Here is an 18,870-nt window from a genome sequence, read left to right as displayed (position 1 = left end):
TACCCAAACACTTCCTAAACCAAATATTTAGCTCATCTTACTGAGGTTCTTGAGCTAAAATTTCAACCATTGAAAGTGAGAACTTTTGGGTTTGTGAAACAAAGAGTAACCTTGCTTCAAGAGGTATAATTTTGAGCATCCTTACACTACTTCTCTCCTATCTTTTCTTGCTGTTTTTGAATTATTTTTCTACTATTTTTATGGGCTAAAACTTGTGGTTTAAAGCTACCAAAGGTGTGGAGGGAGGGGGGGCAACCACCCTTCTTTAAACCTTGTATCCTAAGCTTTTACCCTTGTGTTTCCCATCTCTTCCTCAAATTGTTTTGGGATTTTTACCACTGAATTTTAGAGTTTTTCAGAGGCTAAAAATATTGTTTTGAGGTTCCAAAAATGGAGGGGTTAGCCACCCCTCCTTTGGCTTGTTTGCTAGCTTAATTTCTTCATTGTTTTGGCTTACTCTTTTAGCTATTTTCACATCAATTCCAGCACTGGTTTAGCTTCATTTAGGACTATTTTGAGGTGTTTATTTCATTTGAGTTTTGTATTGCATGCTTGTAGTGTAATGATCCTCATAGGTTTGGTGATTTAAGCTTTAGCCACCAACCTATTTGAGTTTATAGCACTTATTTATGGCTTTCCATACTTGTGATCACATTTAATCACTTCTGTAATCTCCCTCCTTTCTTGGGTTTTGCTTTGTTTTGAAAGTTGGTTCAAACTAGTTACTTGTTTAAAGCATGAGATCGAGGTCTTGTGCTTAATGGATTAATATCTTTAGGGGTTCATTACCAATGGTATGACACTTCTTTCATGCCTAAAACAACTCTTGGTTTGGTACTCCTTTCCATTAGAGGACTTAAAGCTCACTTTTGGACTTAATTGACTAAGGAATGATTGGCAATTAAAATGGAGTAATAAAATGAGAACTAAAAATGATGCAAGATAATAACTTGGTTAGGGTTCAAATGGACGTTAATTGAACCCTTAAGTCTTGAGTCGTTTCATACTTGTTAGTAATGTAAACGGTTCAAGAGTCAATGTCAACCACTTTCCTTGATTAATCCATGATAGGGAGGAGGTTTGGGAGTCTTTTATTGTTGCATTTATTGAACTTGTACACTTTGGTTCATAGGCCATCGTGCAATGAAATTGCATCGATTGATGGTTTGTGAATCAAATTTACTACTCCTTTGAGCTGTTTGATGATAAGGAGGGGTAAGTTGTACAAACAACCCTTGAGAATACCTTGGTTTTGCTTTGTTTGCTCTCTATTGCAGCAGGAAGAACTAGGACTTTGTGGCCGGCAGGCCACCACTTCTGGACTGCCGGCCACTTTTGTCAAATGGAGCAATTGACTTTTGAAACAGAACAAAGCTGATTTTGAGGTGAAAAACAGTGCAAGTGTTCCAACTGTGCAACAAAGGCTTCCTGGAAATATAACAGTGGCTTTTTCGAGTGGAAATCCGCGCACATGTATGAGTATCCCTCGCTTCCTGGGGCTAATTAGTTAATTTAGTTACTTTATTTTATGTTGTATTCATTAGTTAGCTAAATTAGAATTTTGTAATTAATTAATTAGTGTGATTAATTAGTTCGTTCCAATTTGGAATAATTAGTAGACTAATTAATTAGTTGTGATGTTGTAATAATTAAGCTAGCATAGTTTAAATTCGCTTTGTAATAGTTAGTTAATTTGTAGTAATTAGTTAGCTAGTTAATTTATTCGGACCCTTCTGTGCGAGGGAAAATGTTGTAATAATGTGTATGTCTTCCAACTCCATGTCTTTCTCCCTTTCATTTACTTGCTTGTGATGGTTAGTTTAGGGTATCACGTTTCATTTAGCATCTCTCATGCTTGCATCCATTGTCTTGCAAGCACCGAGGCTTAGCACATCATGTTAACTTGCATTGTTACACTACAAGAATTTACAAAATTGGCGACCACTTTTGCCGACCAAAAAAATTTTTGTCGCAAAAAAATGACATTTGGCGACCAAATATGAATTAGTCGCGAATGATCATTATTTTTGGCGACCAAATATTATTGGTCGCAGAAGGTTATATTTTGGCGACCAAAAAATGAGTTGGTCGCAGAAAGTGGTATACTTTTGCCGACCAACTACAAATTTGGTCGCGGAAGATCACATAGTTTTTGGCGACCAAAACTTTGGTCGCCAAAAACTTATTTTCAGCAACAAAAAAAAATTAGTCGCCAAATCAGTACTTTTAGCGACTAATATTTTAGTCGCCGTTGATTGAGATTTGGCGACTAAAAAATTTTGTCGGCAAAGGTACATTTTCTGTGACTAATATGATTTTTTGGTCGCCAAAAGTTTGGGAGGGAAATTTGATTTTCAGTGGGGCGGGATTTGAATTTTCTTTCTCTCAATCGGTGCCCACTCTCTCTACCAAGCCTCACTGCCAAGTCTCAGCCTTTCTTTCTCTCTTTCTATCTACCTAAGAATCCTCCTCCACATCTTCTCTTTCTCTCTCTCAAAAAACCCCCATATTCAGTTTTGTATGGCAGTTCACTTGCTAGCATACGAGGTAGCTGACATCTGCCTAGGCAAGCCGCCTCTCAGATCTCTCTCAATCTCTGCCACCGTGGCCGATGCCTTGTCCGCCCTCAAATCCTCCTCCGACACCTGCCTCAGCGTATGGACCTGTGACCACTCCAAATCCGCCGCCGAGGAGTGTCGCTATGTCGGAAAAGTCTGCATGGTCGATGTTATTTGCTACCTCTGCAAAGACGAAAACCTCTCTTCTCCTTCCTCTGCTCTCAAATCCCCTATTTCTGTCTTGCTCCCCAAACTTCCTGGTCTCGTCAGGCACATCGAACCCTCTTCCAGGTAACCCATTAACATTTCAATTTTAATCTGTTTTTGTTTGTATTTGCTTTTGTAGATTGCTTGATGATAGGTTTTTCAATGTGTAGAGGGTTTTCTCTAATGTCCTCTACATGTTCGATAAATTGCCTCAAAGAATTGACTCCACAATTCCACCCAAGAATCTATACATGTTTTAGGGCTTCCAATTTTTGTAAATCATGTTAATTATACATACACTTCCCAATTTTTGTAAATCATGTTAGTTATACATACACTTCCCTTTTTTCTGTCTCAATTTGGCCTTTTCTGAAATTTTGCACTTGTTTACAAGTTGATTTTTTTGTGTTTGGGTAAGCATGTTCGTTCTTGGGGATGCATACATTGCATTTGTGTTTTTTTGCCTTAAAAGAGTCTTCCTCGCTTGAGATTCAACAAGGAAGGAAATCTTCTCGCTGTTACTACAGTAGACAATGGAATAAAGATACTCGCTACCACTGCTAGTCTTAGATCTTTAAGAGTAGTTGAAGCCCCGTCCTTTGAAGCATTAAGATCACCTATTGAATCTGCTGCAATTAAGGTCCTTCAATGCTTAAGTTTTCCTAGTACACCAGTGCATGTTTAAGAGGTGCCTGCCCATGAATACTGTTGACTTTTGTCACATGATGAGCATGTTCCATTTTGAATGGAACACAGAGAATGACCAAAATAGAGTGATTCTAAGACTGCCAAGCAACTTTTTATTCTTTTATTTTTTATGTACAATGTCACATTTGTTTCTTTTGGACTGATTATACATTTTGGTTTCCCCTCTAGAATGGAGTTGATCCTATGGCTAGAAACATGGAAAAGCCAAAAACTTTGGATGATGTAACTGATAAAACCAAACCCTGGCAGTTGGCCGAAATTATAGATCCTGCTCAATGCCGGCAGGTTACCATGCCAGACAGCATGGATGGAGTCAACAAGGTGTGTTTCTACTCATTTGTTGCTGCAGAATCTATCTATTGGATTATGCTCGACTGACACATCTACATCCAGGTTGCTCGACTACTCTATACAAATTCCGGTTTTGATGTTTTGGCACTTGGGTCTAATGGGATTCAGAAGTTATGGAAGTGGACACGCAGTGAACAAAATCCAGGTGGAAAGGTAATAGCAAGTTGGGAGTAATTTCATTTGCATGTTTTCCTGTTTCTTTTCTTTTATTAGTCGATATTTGTGGAGGAGAATTCTGAACTCAGTGAGGGTCTAAAGGCACCTGCCAATGTTGTTCCACAGCAATGGCAACCAAACAGTGGTCTTGTTATGACTAATGATGTCACAGGTGTCAACCTTGAGGAAGCAGTGCCTTGCATAGCACTCTCAAAGAATGACTCTTATGTCATGTCAGCCTGTGGCAGCAAGGTTTCTGTTCTTGACTGTGTTTGTAACTTTGTTGCATCTGTATGCATGTCACATTCGTTGTCACTTTTAGAAGGTGTGTCACTGCATTAGAACATAGATAATATTTCATACATATTTCAAACAAATTATTCCCTTGACTGTCTTTGTTTAGGTTTTGAGAAATAGGATCATAACATCGATGATACGTGGAATGGTGCTCTAGATTATTTTTTTTTCCCTGTTACTTTTTCTAAACTACTGATTTAGTTTGCTTCTCATCCAAAAATAAAGGCATTGGTTCAATTAGATTAACAAATTATCGTAGAAAGATTCTTAATGACTAGCAAAAATCTGGGAGCTTAATGGGATTCTAAATATGATTAATTTTGAAGTGCCATTAGAAGAGGATTTGGGTTCTGTGACAGAATCCTTATTTCAAGCGTCCATTTTAATAAAATTATGCTCTCTCATTAGTCTATACATGCATTTGAGTTGTCATGGTAAAAGAAAAAAATGTGAGCAAGCAAATCCATTGAACTCAATTTATGAATACATATATTTAACAATATTAGTTCTGTAAATGTTTCCTTTGACTACATGCATCAGTGTTATCAGGAACAATTGTTGATAAAGTAATTGCGGAGCTTGAGACCTGTGGATTCCAATGTTTGATTGCTGGAATTGGCGGGAACGGTCTTCAGATTTCCTTCCACTCTTCGTCCTGATTTTCTCAGAACATGCACTAATCTCAGTAAGAATTGCTACTCCAATTTGAAATAATGCCTAAGATTTATGCTTCTCTCACCATGTTCTGTCAATAATTGGTGTATGTACATTATTGTTGTTATTGTTATTTTTGTTGCACAAACTAGGCACCTTTTTGTTTCTGTTCTTGTGAAGTACCTGGAATGTAACTGTGGGCTTGAGATCCCGTTTCTTGCTTCCTGTTGTTTGAAATAACTGTGAAATTGTATGGCATCCAGGTTCCAAATAGATGCTAAACCTGTTCGGGTTTTGATTATTTGATGGTGCTTTTTCTTATTTTTAAGAAGCACCAAACAAATTGTTTGGTAATGATAGGAGTGGCTTAAAATTAAGTAGATATCCTGATTATGGAGGTGTTTCTTAGCTTATTTATTAAATATAGTCCATTAAATACAATCAATTATAACAATTTTCAAAATCGCTGCCAAGTAAAAGTGACAATTCCCAGCATTTTACTATTTCAGAAAATTTAAACAACCTTTATCAATAGTCACAGCTTATTTCATTATCACCTTCAGGTAAGCATCTTTTAAACAAGTTTAACCCCAAATGGACCTTAGTTTCATGAATGCGTAATTTGCTGCTGAATAAGTCTTGTTTGGATCAAATTTATTTATTTGTTTCTTTGTTTTTTTTTTTAAAGATGTCGAAGAACTCAGTGAGGAGGTAATTTAATTTCATTGCTGTTCTTTTCAAATTGTTCTTTTCAGAGGCATACAATTCTCAAGTAGCAAGCTTAAATTCTTAATAATAAGTCTTATTTTTTTCATTCTTGACTTAAATGACTATAATGTCTGATATTTTTCACTAGCAAGCTTAAATTCTTAATAATGATTATTGGAGAATTTTGGTGAAAGTAAAATCATCAAAAGTTTTTGACTATTGATCTTTCTCCTCTATAATTGGAGCATTTACATTCTCAAGTAGGAAGGTATTTCAAATAACCTACTCTGATTCTGTTTTGAATTGTCATTTTATATTTTGCATTATATTTAAATGTATTAGAAATGTGTTTCCATTTTACTTTGTCCAACTTTTATGCATATTTGCTGTTCAGCTGCTTCAACAGCAGAGAATTAAGGATCCATGGATACTAATATCTGGCAGCTATATGGAACTCTTATTGATGTACTAGTCATTTGGGTCCTTTTGTACTTGAGAAATTTCCAAGAAAGATGTATTTAGCAACTACATATTTTTTTTCTTCTTTATTTCAAATTGCTGATAGAAAATCCAGTTCGAAGACTAGGTGCAACAGGGGCCAGAGAGGTAAAAGCAATTTTCTACATTTAATCGAGGCTTATTTGCAAGTGATGATGGCAATAGAAACTTCGCAAGGCTGTAAGTTAATTTTTGCAGGTAAAGCAACATTTTTTCTTTAAGGATATCAAGTGGGACACGCTTGCAAGGCAGAAGGTCCTTTGTTTGAATCTTCTTCTTCTTTTTTGTTTTTTTAACAGAAAGCAATCAATTGTTAATGAATTTGCAAACTCACCAATGTTCACTTGTTATGTGCAGGCCATGTTTATACCTTCAGCTGAAGCACTTGACACTAGTTATTTTATGAGCCGCTACGTTCGGAACCCGGAAGATGAAAATGTTGGTGGTGACAGTGACTTCAATGACATGACTGAAACATGTAGTATTTATTATTTTAAATAAAATGTATAAATGTCTATGACGGGTATTTTAATTTTGTTTTCAAGCTTAGTTTATTTATTATTTTAATAAACATCAATTATTAGTTCTTAATAATTGTTTATCATAGGTATTTTTTTTGTTCAACCACATAAAATTAGCACAATTTTTTTTTAAAAAAAGAAGCTATGGCGGCGTTTTCTAAACGTCACTATATCTCAACCCTAACGGCTAAATTTTTAAAATGTATAAATGTCTATGAAGGCGTTTCAAAACGTCGCTAAATATCATAATGTGAAGTCAGAGACTGTTAGTAAGACATTTGGCGGCGTTTTATACATTTGGCAGCATTTTTAAAACGCCGCCAATACTCTTGCAATGACGTTTTTAAAACGCCATAAAGCTATAGCGACGGCCGCGTCCTCGACGTTTGGTGTTAAGCGTCACAAAAAGAATTGGCGGCGTTTTTATCACTTATAGCGGCGTTTTTTAAACACCGCTAAAAATAGATTTTCCAGCAGTGATTTAATTGATTTTTGCAAAGATACAGGTTTGCAATCCAGTGTTGCTGCCACTATCATGCTTCTCTGATAAATTTTCCAATTCTGTTTCTTTATTAGGTGCCTTACATCACTACTGCTTTGATGGATGCGAAGCTAGGCATGGAAGGGCGCAAGGATCTTTTTGATTGGCTATCAAGGCAACTTAGTGGATTAAAACTTCGAATATGAATTATGTATTGTGTCGAATAGTTAATGAATTAAAACTTAGTGGATCTTTTTGATTGGCTATCAAGGCAACTTAATGTATTGTGTCGAATATGAATTGAAAACTTAGAATAGTTGTATTGTGTCGAATGTTAATGAATTATGTATTGTGTCGAATGTTAATGATTCAGTTAATTTGAATGATGATTTAAAATTATAGGTTTATTATGGATTGAATGCATTATTAGGAATTACAGGTGTATTGTTTTCCTGCTTTGGCGACCAATTTATTAGTCGCGACATCAAAAATAATTTTTTTCGCAAAAAATGACAATTGCCGACCAAGAGTTTTGGTCGCAAAAAATATATCTATTGCCGACCAAAACAGCTCTTGGTCGTGGAAACTCACTTTTGCTGACCAAACTTTTTGGTCGCTAAATGTGATAATTGGCGACCAAACTTTTTGGTCGCGAAATGTGACAATTGGCGACTAAGAAATTTGGTCGGGAAAATATCACTTTTCGCGACCAAAGTGTTTTAGCGACAAAATGAATTAGTCGCGGTAATTAAATATTTAGCGACCAAAAATTTAGTCGGCAAATCCAACTTTTGCCGACCAACCAAAATTTTGGTCGCGAATTACTTTTGCCGACCCTCAATTGGCGACCAAAGTAGCGACCAAAAAAATTGGTCGCGGATAACTTTTGCCGACCAAAAATAGACTTTTAGCGACCAATTTTTTTGTTGCGAAAAGTGTTAATTCTTGTAGTGTTAGTTAATTCTTCTTTGAATACGTGTTTAGACCGCATGCTATCAAATTGATTCATATGCCATATTAGTAGCCGAGCCTAATAATCGCATATCGCATGCATTGCATTAGTCATATTGCATAGTTAGGATCATGCATTTTTCTAACACTTTTATCTTTTTGGCTTGTCTTGGAGTACTAGATGAGCTTTTACTTGCTTTAGCATATTGCATTGTATGTTAGTGCTGCCATGTCAAAACATGTTCACAATGAGGCTAAATGCTTAAGTGATAAACTTTTTGAATGCCTGTAGATGAAGGCTAGTTGCTTGAATTGTGATGGTTTGAGTCATGTACATTTAAGCCCACTTTTTCGAGTGGCACATACACAAACTCTTTTCAAAACAAAACATGAGATCAAGTGTTCCAATTCTTGCAAATTAGTCTATACTTGTGTGTGTGCGCATCACATAGTAATTCTAGCCTAATAAACGGAACAAGAGCATATAATATAGATAAGAATCACATCGTGATTAGTAGAGGCCGATCTTTGATCGGGCGAGCGGGGATGCTCAATTCATGACCTTTCCCTCTCGTACCTAAGTTCTCGAGCCAAGACACTCTTGGTGATGACGGATAAGTGGTCTTTGGCACGAGTCTCGGGTTTCCTAAATTTTCTAAAAAATATTTAAGTGGCGACTCTGTATTTGACAAAGTAGTCCATTTTTGACAATTTGATTCAAAATTAATTTTCCAAAAGATTTGCCGGATTTGGACTCTGTGGTGTTTATCTATTTCACATTGTACTTGTGAGATCAGATTCAGAACCGTGGGAGTCCAATACTGTAGGGCTTATTCGTCTTTCGAAAGGAGCACGAAAAGTCGAGCTATACTAGGAAGCCTCCGGTCATTATCATCCTTACAAATTTGGGATTGTCCTAATCTAAGGTGTTTGCCGAATGGACTGCAGGATCAGAATACTCTGAAAAGGCTGTCAATTAGAGAATGTCCACATTTGGAGCGCCGGTGCAAGAAACAGACTGGGAAGGATTGGCTGAAGATAGCTCATATTCCTGAGATTTGGATCAATTGTGAACAAGTACAATCCTTGGATTGTTAATGTGCTATCTTGAAATCGAGATTCACATCCAACAGTGTTTGCAGAACGCTGATTTGAGCAAGTGTGACAACATAGTCCCAAGTTAGTGCAGCAGAATTGAAGACTGGAGTTTTTGATGGAGCGTGCTTGTAGAATTTTGTGGCTGGCCTCAATAGGTTTGCACACTTGTTGAATAATACGTCATAGTTTTCAAGGTTCGTTTTCTTGTTCTTGAATAATAATACATCATAGTCAGAATTGAATTTAATTAACTTGTGAAATTAGAAAATCACTAAATTTTGATTTCTTTGATTTATCTCCCGTATAGGTTGAAGAAATTCGAAATTGTATTTCATAGCAGTGCGGCATGGGTATGGAATGCTCTCATTTCTCTAATTGCTCTGAAAAGCTTTTGTGGAATTAGATTAGATTAGATCATAGATGGCTATGAAGAATTGTAATAATTGGTTGCTGCAAAACATTGCCTTTTTCTTTTGATTTTATGGCCTCGTTTGGATTTTATAAAACCCACTCCAACCAATGATGAGAATCAAAATTTTGATCAAATCATTTTAAAAATACTTAACCTATCACGAAAATCTATCATTTAACCAATTCAGGTGAAAAAATAATAATAATAATCTCCAAACTTTTGTCTTTTAACAATTTAATCAAATTTAAATAGAAAATAGTTGGTGGAAATTTGATGAAATCTAATATCACCCAAACAAGGCCAACCTCGTACAAATGCTCTGAGATGTAAAGAAAATGGAGGGAGGGATAGCTCGCTTACTTGGTGTCCGAAGTGTTTGTGTGGTGTGCCAACAAGTGAAAGTTGGAACTACCAAACGTGGCCTTAATAGTATTTTCTAAATTCATTTAAATTATTCATGTTAATCACATTTGGCTGCCAGTTATCGATCATTTGGCTATATAATTGTTAGTAAAAATTTTGTTGGGGTTAGATCGACAACAATCAAATAATAATTCAAACTGAATAATTTAAATAGGAACAATTAAACAATTGTAGTTTTGGTTCGAATGCCTCCAAAAAATGAGGACTTCTCTGAATCAATGGTAACAAAGTAAACAAGAAGAAATAACACACTTTTTATATCAATTGATGGTAGCAAAGTAGAATTAAATAAACAAAAGTAATTTTAGATTGAAATTATTGAAGTTCACTATAAAAAGTACAAGTTACAATCGAACAAACTACTCCTAAATTATAATTGAAACTACTCCTAAAGCTTCGTTTGGTAACATCACTTTTTAGCCAAAAAGTCATCCAAAAAAAAAAAAATCAAAAAGTCAACAACCTATACAAAAAAGTCAAAGATTCCCTTTTTTATCTACTTTTTGAACATCTTTTCGTAAAAAATTAAAAAGTTATCTCAAACATACTAGTTTTTTTTTTACATCATATTTTAGCCAAAAATAAAAAAAAAATACTAAAAAAGCCAGTTTCCAAACAAGGCCTAAGTCTAAAACTAAGTTGTTGTATTGTTGTAGATGTCCCTTCCCTTTGCAAACTTCTGGCCTTTATAGTTCTTCTTTCTCCTCTTTCCTTGATCCATGATTCCATTTCCCTCGGAAACTAAAGGCTACTCCAATTGTTGCTACAAACTGCTCCATCAATTCCAAGCCTTCAAACTTTAACAATTCTTCATATTTCCTGTCGAAATAACTTTGCTCCATACTGCTACATGCTCCTCATCATTTTGAACACTAAATCAACAGAAAATACCTTTTCTTCATAAACCAATTTTCACACAAATTAGTCTACTAAGCTAACCATTATTAATAACTATTCCATGACTACTTTTAACAATTCATGCACTTAAATAATTCTTTCCTGCCTTATGTCTCTTTGATCAAATGAAAGACTTTTACTTTTGAGTTTATTGCCATGTGTCATCATTCAATTGATCCACCTGTCGATAGGAAATTTACGAAAATGGGTGCAAACAATAATGCATAACAAAAATTCTAAACACGCATAAGTTAGGTCTTATTTGGTAACTTGTTGTCAGCTTTAAGTTTTATGTTTTACAAAAAATATGTATATAAAAATACATAAAAATAAAAATAAAGAAAACATGTTTGATGAGTTGCACAAGATGGTGGTTAACAATGAAGGTTGGATAGATGTGGTAGTCGGAGTGTCATCAGAGATCATGGAGTAGTCGGAAGATCGTCGAAAAAGGCTGGAGCTTGACGACTATTGGCCGGCGGTAGAGGGAGATGAAGGAGAGAGTAAAAACTTATTCTGGAAACAAATAAATTCTATTTTAATATATTTTTTTTTAAATTTTAGAATCAATTTCACTTTCTTAAAATAAAAAACAACATAAAAAATAGGTTTCATTTTCAATTTCTAAGAAAAATGAAAATGAAGTTTTTGTATTACTAATTTAGTTTCAGTTCAATCTTTGGATGCTATGAAACATACTTTTGTTGTGGATTCTAGGGAGCACAAAGTGTTTGCCAAGATTTTATTTATTTATTTTTAAAGATGATAAATTCTAAAGAGAAATGCTTGGTACCTCGAAAAGGAAAGGGATCGAATGGCCCGAATGCTTGGTATCTCTCTCTTTCTCTTTCTCTCTCCTCTCTATCTCTTTCATTCTCCAAAAGCATCCCTCATATCCCTCTTTGCAAATTCGCCTTTCATCTTCAATCTCTCTCTCTCTCTCTCTCTCTCTCTATATATATATAGCTATTTATCTAGGGGTTTAGTTTTGGATTTGGTTTTGATTTTGGGATTTGATTTTGATTTTGAGTTCAAAAAAGAAGAACGAAGAAGAGGAAAGAAATTTGTCGTTGTGGGTTTGATTTTTGGTTTGGTTTTGATTTTGATTCTGAGTTTGGATTCAGAAAAAAATAGAGAAAGAAAAGGAAAGAGAAGGTTTTGAGATTTGCTTGACAGAAGAGGCGTTGTTCTTGGTGGATTTTGGATTTATATGATCTTTCTTTCTTTTTCTCTCCGTGTGATGGGTTGAAGAAATTATGTTGAACAATGAAAGGTGAAGAGAGTTTTGAATGAAGGTTGGGATTAATGGTGGATTTTAGAGCAAACAAACCCAACACCACCCTCCATCTCTCTCTCTCTCTCTCTTTCTGTCCTATCCTTTAGATTAATTGTGGCTTGAATTTTAGAGAGAGAAAGTAGATTTGCTTCAAATTTGTTGCTTTCTCTCGCTAAAAACTGCCAAACCCACTCTGATGGCTTCCCATTCGGCCGGCGAAGCCATATCCGACGTCTGCTCTTCCTCTTCCTCCTATGTTCCTTCTCCTCTCTTTCTCTCGCTATCGCTTGGGTTTTGTTCTCAAACTAGTTTGAGAGAGAAGAGAGGGGGAAGGGAAAAGGGAAGGAAAAAAAAGTGTCGAAACGAAGTCATTTTGACATTTCGAGTCATTCGGGACGGCCAATTTCGAACTACCCAATAGAACTGAATTCTATATAGTTGTAAGGAAGCTATGAAATATACTTTTGTTGTGGATTCTAGGAAGCACAAAGTGTTTGCCAAGATTTTATTTATTTATTTTTAAAGATGATAAATTCTAAATAGTTGTAATCATTTACAAACAAATAACAATGATATGGCTTAAATTTAAGACACATTAGTTAGAGCCGAATATAAAATATTTAAATTTATGACTCATCTTAGAATCCGGTCCCCAAATTGTTAAAATGGATAGTAACAGATTGAGTTTTTTCAAATTTTGCACCAATTTTTAATCTTAAACTTAATTATTTTAATAATATAATTTCATATTTTACCGTTTTCTCTATAATCGAACTTACCCATCAATATAGAATTGAGTCCAAACAAATGCACAATCAAATCAGATAATTTTGTCAGGCAAGTTCTCTCCTTTGCAAGAGTTATTATTTATTATTCTTTCAACCCAAATTTATATTGTGCAGCCAAGCATATGCTGTCTATTGATGACATCTTCAAAGTCCACGCTCTTCAACTACATTGCCGGCCAATTGCCCAATCTCCATTTCTCTTGTAATAAAAAAAATTATAAGTAAATTACAAATACACCCTTGAATCTCGATTAAAAACGAATCACCCCTGTAATTTTAAAAATTACATTTCACCCCATAAGGTTTCTAATTTTATAACAAATTATCCCTTTTATTAATAAATCATGAAGTCAAATAATAGTTTTTAATAATGTTATAAATATGTTTCAATTAATAAATTAGGTAATTTTATTATTGTATTGGAGAGTAATTATGAATTTTATTTTTTTAGTTAATTATGCTAAATAAAAAATTCTGACAAAAGAGTATTTGTAATTTTCGAAATCACGGGGGACAATCTGTATTTTAAGCAAACCTCCGGAGGTGTATTTGGAATTTACCCAAAAATTATGTTCTTTTAAATAAATAAATAATTAATTAAAAATTTATATAAATAGTTCCTATATAGATTTTTTTCTTCCCACTTTGATAGCATAATAAATAACTAGCGGGTGATACACGCGATACGTATATAATTTAGATAACTAATAATAAAAACAAATAATAAAAAATTTAATATCATAATATATATGTTGCCTAAGTGATAAATATGTTCTTAATAAAAACCCAAGGTTTTGAGCTCAAAACTTACTTACATTGTGTATAATAATTTTTTTTTTTTTAATTTTAACATATATAAAGTTGTCACGTGACATGAGGAAAAGAATATTTCACTAAATCAATTTAAACCTTCACTTAATAATAGTATAAATAATTTAAAAAAAAAAAGAAACCTTTAAAGACAAAAATTCAAATAAACTTGGAATGTACTGTGAGCACGTTAGCTATATTTTTGGAGTAAAATACAACAATGCCCCAATATTCCTAGGATAAATTACAAATGCACCTTTTGAAATTTACTTAAAGTACAAATTATTCTTTATGCTTTGAAAAAATACAAATACCTCCTTATTAGAATTTTTTATTTAACAAAATTAACTAAAAAAATAAAATTCATAATTGTTTTCTTATACAATAATAAAATTACATAAATTATTAACTGAAACATATTTCTAACATCATTAAAAACTTTTAATTGACTTGATAATTTATTAATAAAATGGACGATTTGTTATGAAATTAAAAAATCTTTGGAGGTGAAATGTAATTTTCAGAATCACATGAACAATTTGTATTTTAATTAAACCTCTGGAGGTGTATTTATAATTTACCCTATTCCTTATTATATAATATTATGGTTAGATAAAACTGATTTGATCCTCTCTATTAAGGTTATAATCAATGGTTATAAATAATTAAGAGAAATTTTAAATTTTAAATTAACTAATAGATTGTTGATTTTGAATTTTAATAATGAGTTATAACTTTATACATTGAAACGATAAAATACACTAATATGTATTTTATTTTATTTTTTACAGGTGAGATGGGCGTAGGCTACTCGAGTTCAAATTTGATTTGTGTTTAGTTTGTTAAAGAAAAAATTGTTTAAGATTGTCTGATTATGTAAACGAACAAAATAAATTTAAAATTTATTAATCTTTGAAGTTAAATTTAAACGACTTACTACTCGGTTATGTGTTATAAAAAATCAAGCTACTTTGACTTAAAAATATTTAAGATTGACTTGAAGAATAAAATAAATCAATGAATTAGTTAATGTTGAACACATTTTAAAAATTCACTACTTGATTTGCAAACTAAAAAATTGTTTTTAGATGTTTTTTTTTAATCTTAACTTCTTAAGTAAACTCTTTTCATATTTTAATCAAATTCTTATTTACTTATGTTTTTCTAAATTTCTTTATAAATGTTTTATTTTAGGTACATCTAAAAAATAATTTTTTGACTAAATTATGAAAGATTTTTAAAAAGTTAAAAATCAAACAAAATAAATTTTTTAATTTTAAATAAATTTAAGTAACTTATTAGTAAATTATGTTACAATGAAATGGCGGCAATTGCTCTATCAAATCAACCTCTAATCTTCTTACTATCCCAATGAATAATTATATAAGCTATTGAACCAACTGCCTTATACTAAAGAACTTATTACATTTTTTTTTTTTTTTTAATTGAAAGAACTTTTTACTTAATTAGTTTATATGCCAATGATGTATCGGAGTTATTACAAAATAAAAAACAGACATAAACTTTATAGTGTCATTGTTTATAGTGCAACCTGTAATGTTGAAAACGAGATTATTTTAAGGCAAAACTTTAAATATATATATATATATATATATTACATAATCAACCTTTTTTCTCTTAAAATGACATTATTTTCATTTTGAGACACATTAGAGAATGCATTACAAAAATCCGAATCCATTAAAAAGAGCACGGGATGATATTTGATTCAAAATTTTGATCACCTGGCATTATATATAGTTATCATATGAGGCTGGCCCAGAGATTATTAACATATTAATAAATAAATAAATAAATTTGTAAAATAGGAAATTAATTAAAAAAAGTATCTAATTAATTAAATTATTTAATAAATCAGTAAATGATACTACCCGCGGAAATAACAGTACAAACTTGAAACATCCGCCCTACCAACATCCTTCTGCCAGAGGACAGGGAGAAAAAAAATATGTTGTGTTTGACTGGAAAATTTGAAAAGAAATTTAAAAAGAAAAAATTAAAAAGTACATAAAACTGAGTAAAAAAAATATATATATTTTATTCATATTTTACTTACTTTTGGATTTGGGATTTTGTTTTGATGTCTTGGTCTCACACGGGTCGCGTGAAAAATCAATAGAAGAATAGGGGAGCTTTTATTTGCACACACTCATTCCCCTCTTTACACATCTTTTTCAATAAATAATTGGTTCGGAAGTAGAGTTCCGAAAATAAACAATTAGTTCGGAAGTAGCATTCCGAAAATAAACAACTCGTTCGGAAGTAGAGTTCCAAATTTTTTTCATTTGTTCGACATTCAACTTCCGAATGTGTTTATTTAATGTCCATAATAGTAATTTCACTTGAAAATAAAATTATAATAAAAATAATTTTTATTAAGTGTGTGTAAAGAAGGGAATGGAGATGTGCAAATAGAAGCTCCCGAAGAAGAGGGTAGTAATGATTGAAAACAATAACAAATGATCCAAATTTGGGTCCAGCTTCTTCTAAAAACCCATCTATGTCCCAAAACAAACCTAAACAGAAGAGGGTTTATCAAGTCTGGAAGGGAAGCAATGTAAGTTTCTCTCTCTCTGTCTCTTCAGTCGCTCTATTCTATGTGATCGTTTTAATTCATTTGGGAACAATTTGGGTACTTTTCATTTCAATTCATTTTGTTCATCATGTTGGTTTTGCAGGTTTCACATATATAATTTGTTTATTTATTTGTGAAATTGGTTATAACTTATAAGGATTGATTTAGCTACCAAAAATTTATTCTATCAGTGGTCTTAGAGTTGCAACACTTGAAGAGCTAATAAAGTTTGTGAATTTGAAGCTGCTTTTTTTATTTTTTATTTATTTTTATTTTTTTGGCAATCTTGTGATATGATCTTGATTTGTCACCGGCAATGGAAAATTCTGATTTGATTAGTTTTTATTTTGAGATAAATTTTCAAAAAAAAATTTTAAGAGAGTTTAGAATTTTTTTTGATTTGTTTGGTTGTATATTTTGAAAATAATTTTGGAGTTTGGGAGTTTGGAATGATTTGATAGTTTGTTCACTACAAGAATTAACACTTTTGCCGACCAAAAAATTGGTCGCTAAAAGCCCATTTTTGGTCGGCAAAAGTTATCCGCGACCAATTTTTTTGGTCACTACTTTGATCGGCAATTGAGGGTCGCGGAAAGTAATTAGCGACAAAAAAGATTTTTAGTCGGCAAAACGTTCTATTTGGCGACTAATTCGTTAGTCGCTAAACATATAATTATCGCGACTAACCTATTTAGCCGCGAAAAGACTTTTGGTCGGCAAAAATTACATTCAACGACCATACATGTTAGTCGCTAATTTGGTCGGCAAAAATTACTTTCAACGACCAACAAAATTGGTCGGCAAAAATTACATTCCACGACCAAAACTTCTTTGTCGCTAAATAATAATTTCTACGACCAAAAAATTTGGTCGCCAGTTGTTACTTTTCGCGACTAAAACTTTTGGTCGGCAAAAGTGAGATTCCACGACCAACAGCTGTTTTGGTCGGCAATGGATGTATTTTTTGCGACCAAAACACTTGGTCGGCAATTGTCATTTTTTGCGAAAAAAAATTATTTATTTGTCCTAACTAATAAATTGGTTGCCAAAAGCAAGAAAACAATGCACCTGTAATTCCTAATAATGCATTCAATCCATAATAAACCTATAATTTTAAAGCATCATCCATGATGTGAATGACACAATGATTCATCACATCCCTCTAATCTTTGAAATATTTGATAGAAAACAATGCATAATTATCTATTAATAACATTTCTATTCACATTCATCACAGATCAGCTGCATGCCTGCATCACCATCTTCTTTGCCATCTTGTAAACACAAACTAGAAGTACTCAAGTGCTAAATATTGATACAATATAAAATAAACTTTCTATATATACATATGAGAAGGTACCATAGAAACATTGCAAAATCCAAATTCAAGATACACCTTGACTAAAATACAAATAGTCCAAAAAACTACTAGGCTGTGAATAAGCTAGCTATGTTTCTAAGCAACTGCAACTTCCTCCTGATAAGAGTCCGTTTGTGCTTTACTACAAGATTCGAGAGTATCCCATGCTGATTCAATGACAACCTGCCCATTGACATAGTGCTGGCGGCAAACAAGCATATAGACATCAGAACCACCAATCAGCTCAGTCTTTGTCTCATTAGTCTTCCTTAAGGTAAAGAAAGCCCGCTTGCCACAGAGCTGGCACCGAGCTGTCAGTTTGGTTATGGAATCAGCAAGGGGTATTATGTGAAGCACTGAGCCAAAGGTCCATCTGCAATAAACATTTTGATTTCACATTATAAAAAATAAAAAATCAAAACATGGCAAAAAAAAAAAAACAAAAATTAATGCAGCATCAAAATTGAGTAGCAGACAAGGAACTCTACAACAGATGTAAGGTTACCTCAAGTAATCCCCATCCAGGCCAACAACTATAACAATTTTCCCATCACAATCAGCAACCTTGCAGCAGAAATCATAAAGGTCATCAAAGAATTGAGCTTCATCAATGCCAATCACATCCAGTTGTCAGCACATACCACAAATTAGAAGACTGCAAATACTGAACTTAGAACATAATTCATTAAATCCATAATAAACCTATAATTTTAAAGCATCATTCAAATCAATTGAATCATTAACATCAAAGTTCTGATGGCAACAAATCGACCAGACACAGTTTACAATCGGACTTCAGCATCTAAAACAAAAAATAAAATAAAAAAAGAGCAGCTTGAATCATCACTTGTCTAGACACAGTTTACATTGATGTTGTGAAAACAAGATGAAGAATGGTTAATTTGTAAGTAGATCTTACATTTTTATTCTTTTAAGCTATCACAATATTATTAGTAAATACATGAAAATTCTTAGTTATTCAGTCCTTAGGCAGACAAGAAAAGAAAACTACCAATTAGATATACTTAGGGTTTGCCTCTCATAATAGTTTCAAAACCAATCTGATAAATTCCCCCCCCCCCCCCTAAATCAATACACGGAATTTCATCACATTTAAACC

The 18,870-nt window shown here is 33.1% G+C and overlaps 1 long non-coding RNA gene across 1 annotated transcript; it reads right to left on the bottom strand.

Moving 5' to 3' along the window:
* Window positions 1–17,637: 17,637 nt before the first annotated feature.
* LOC114259298 (uncharacterized) lies at window positions 17,638–18,754 on the bottom strand. Its single transcript, XR_014341841.1, has 2 exons — window positions 18,256–18,754; window positions 17,638–18,123 (listed from the first exon to the last, which is right to left on the bottom strand). It is a non-coding gene; the product is annotated as an uncharacterized LOC114259298 (long non-coding RNA).
* Window positions 18,755–18,870: the final 116 nt, after the last annotated feature.

The sequence above is a fragment of the Camellia sinensis genome, chromosome 10 (assembly GCF_055761805.1).
Source record: "Camellia sinensis isolate YWXY chromosome 10, ASM5576180v1, whole genome shotgun sequence".
Taxonomy (NCBI): Eukaryota; Viridiplantae; Streptophyta; class Magnoliopsida; order Ericales; family Theaceae; genus Camellia; species Camellia sinensis.
This window is presented reverse-complemented; position numbering and strand designations above follow the sequence as displayed.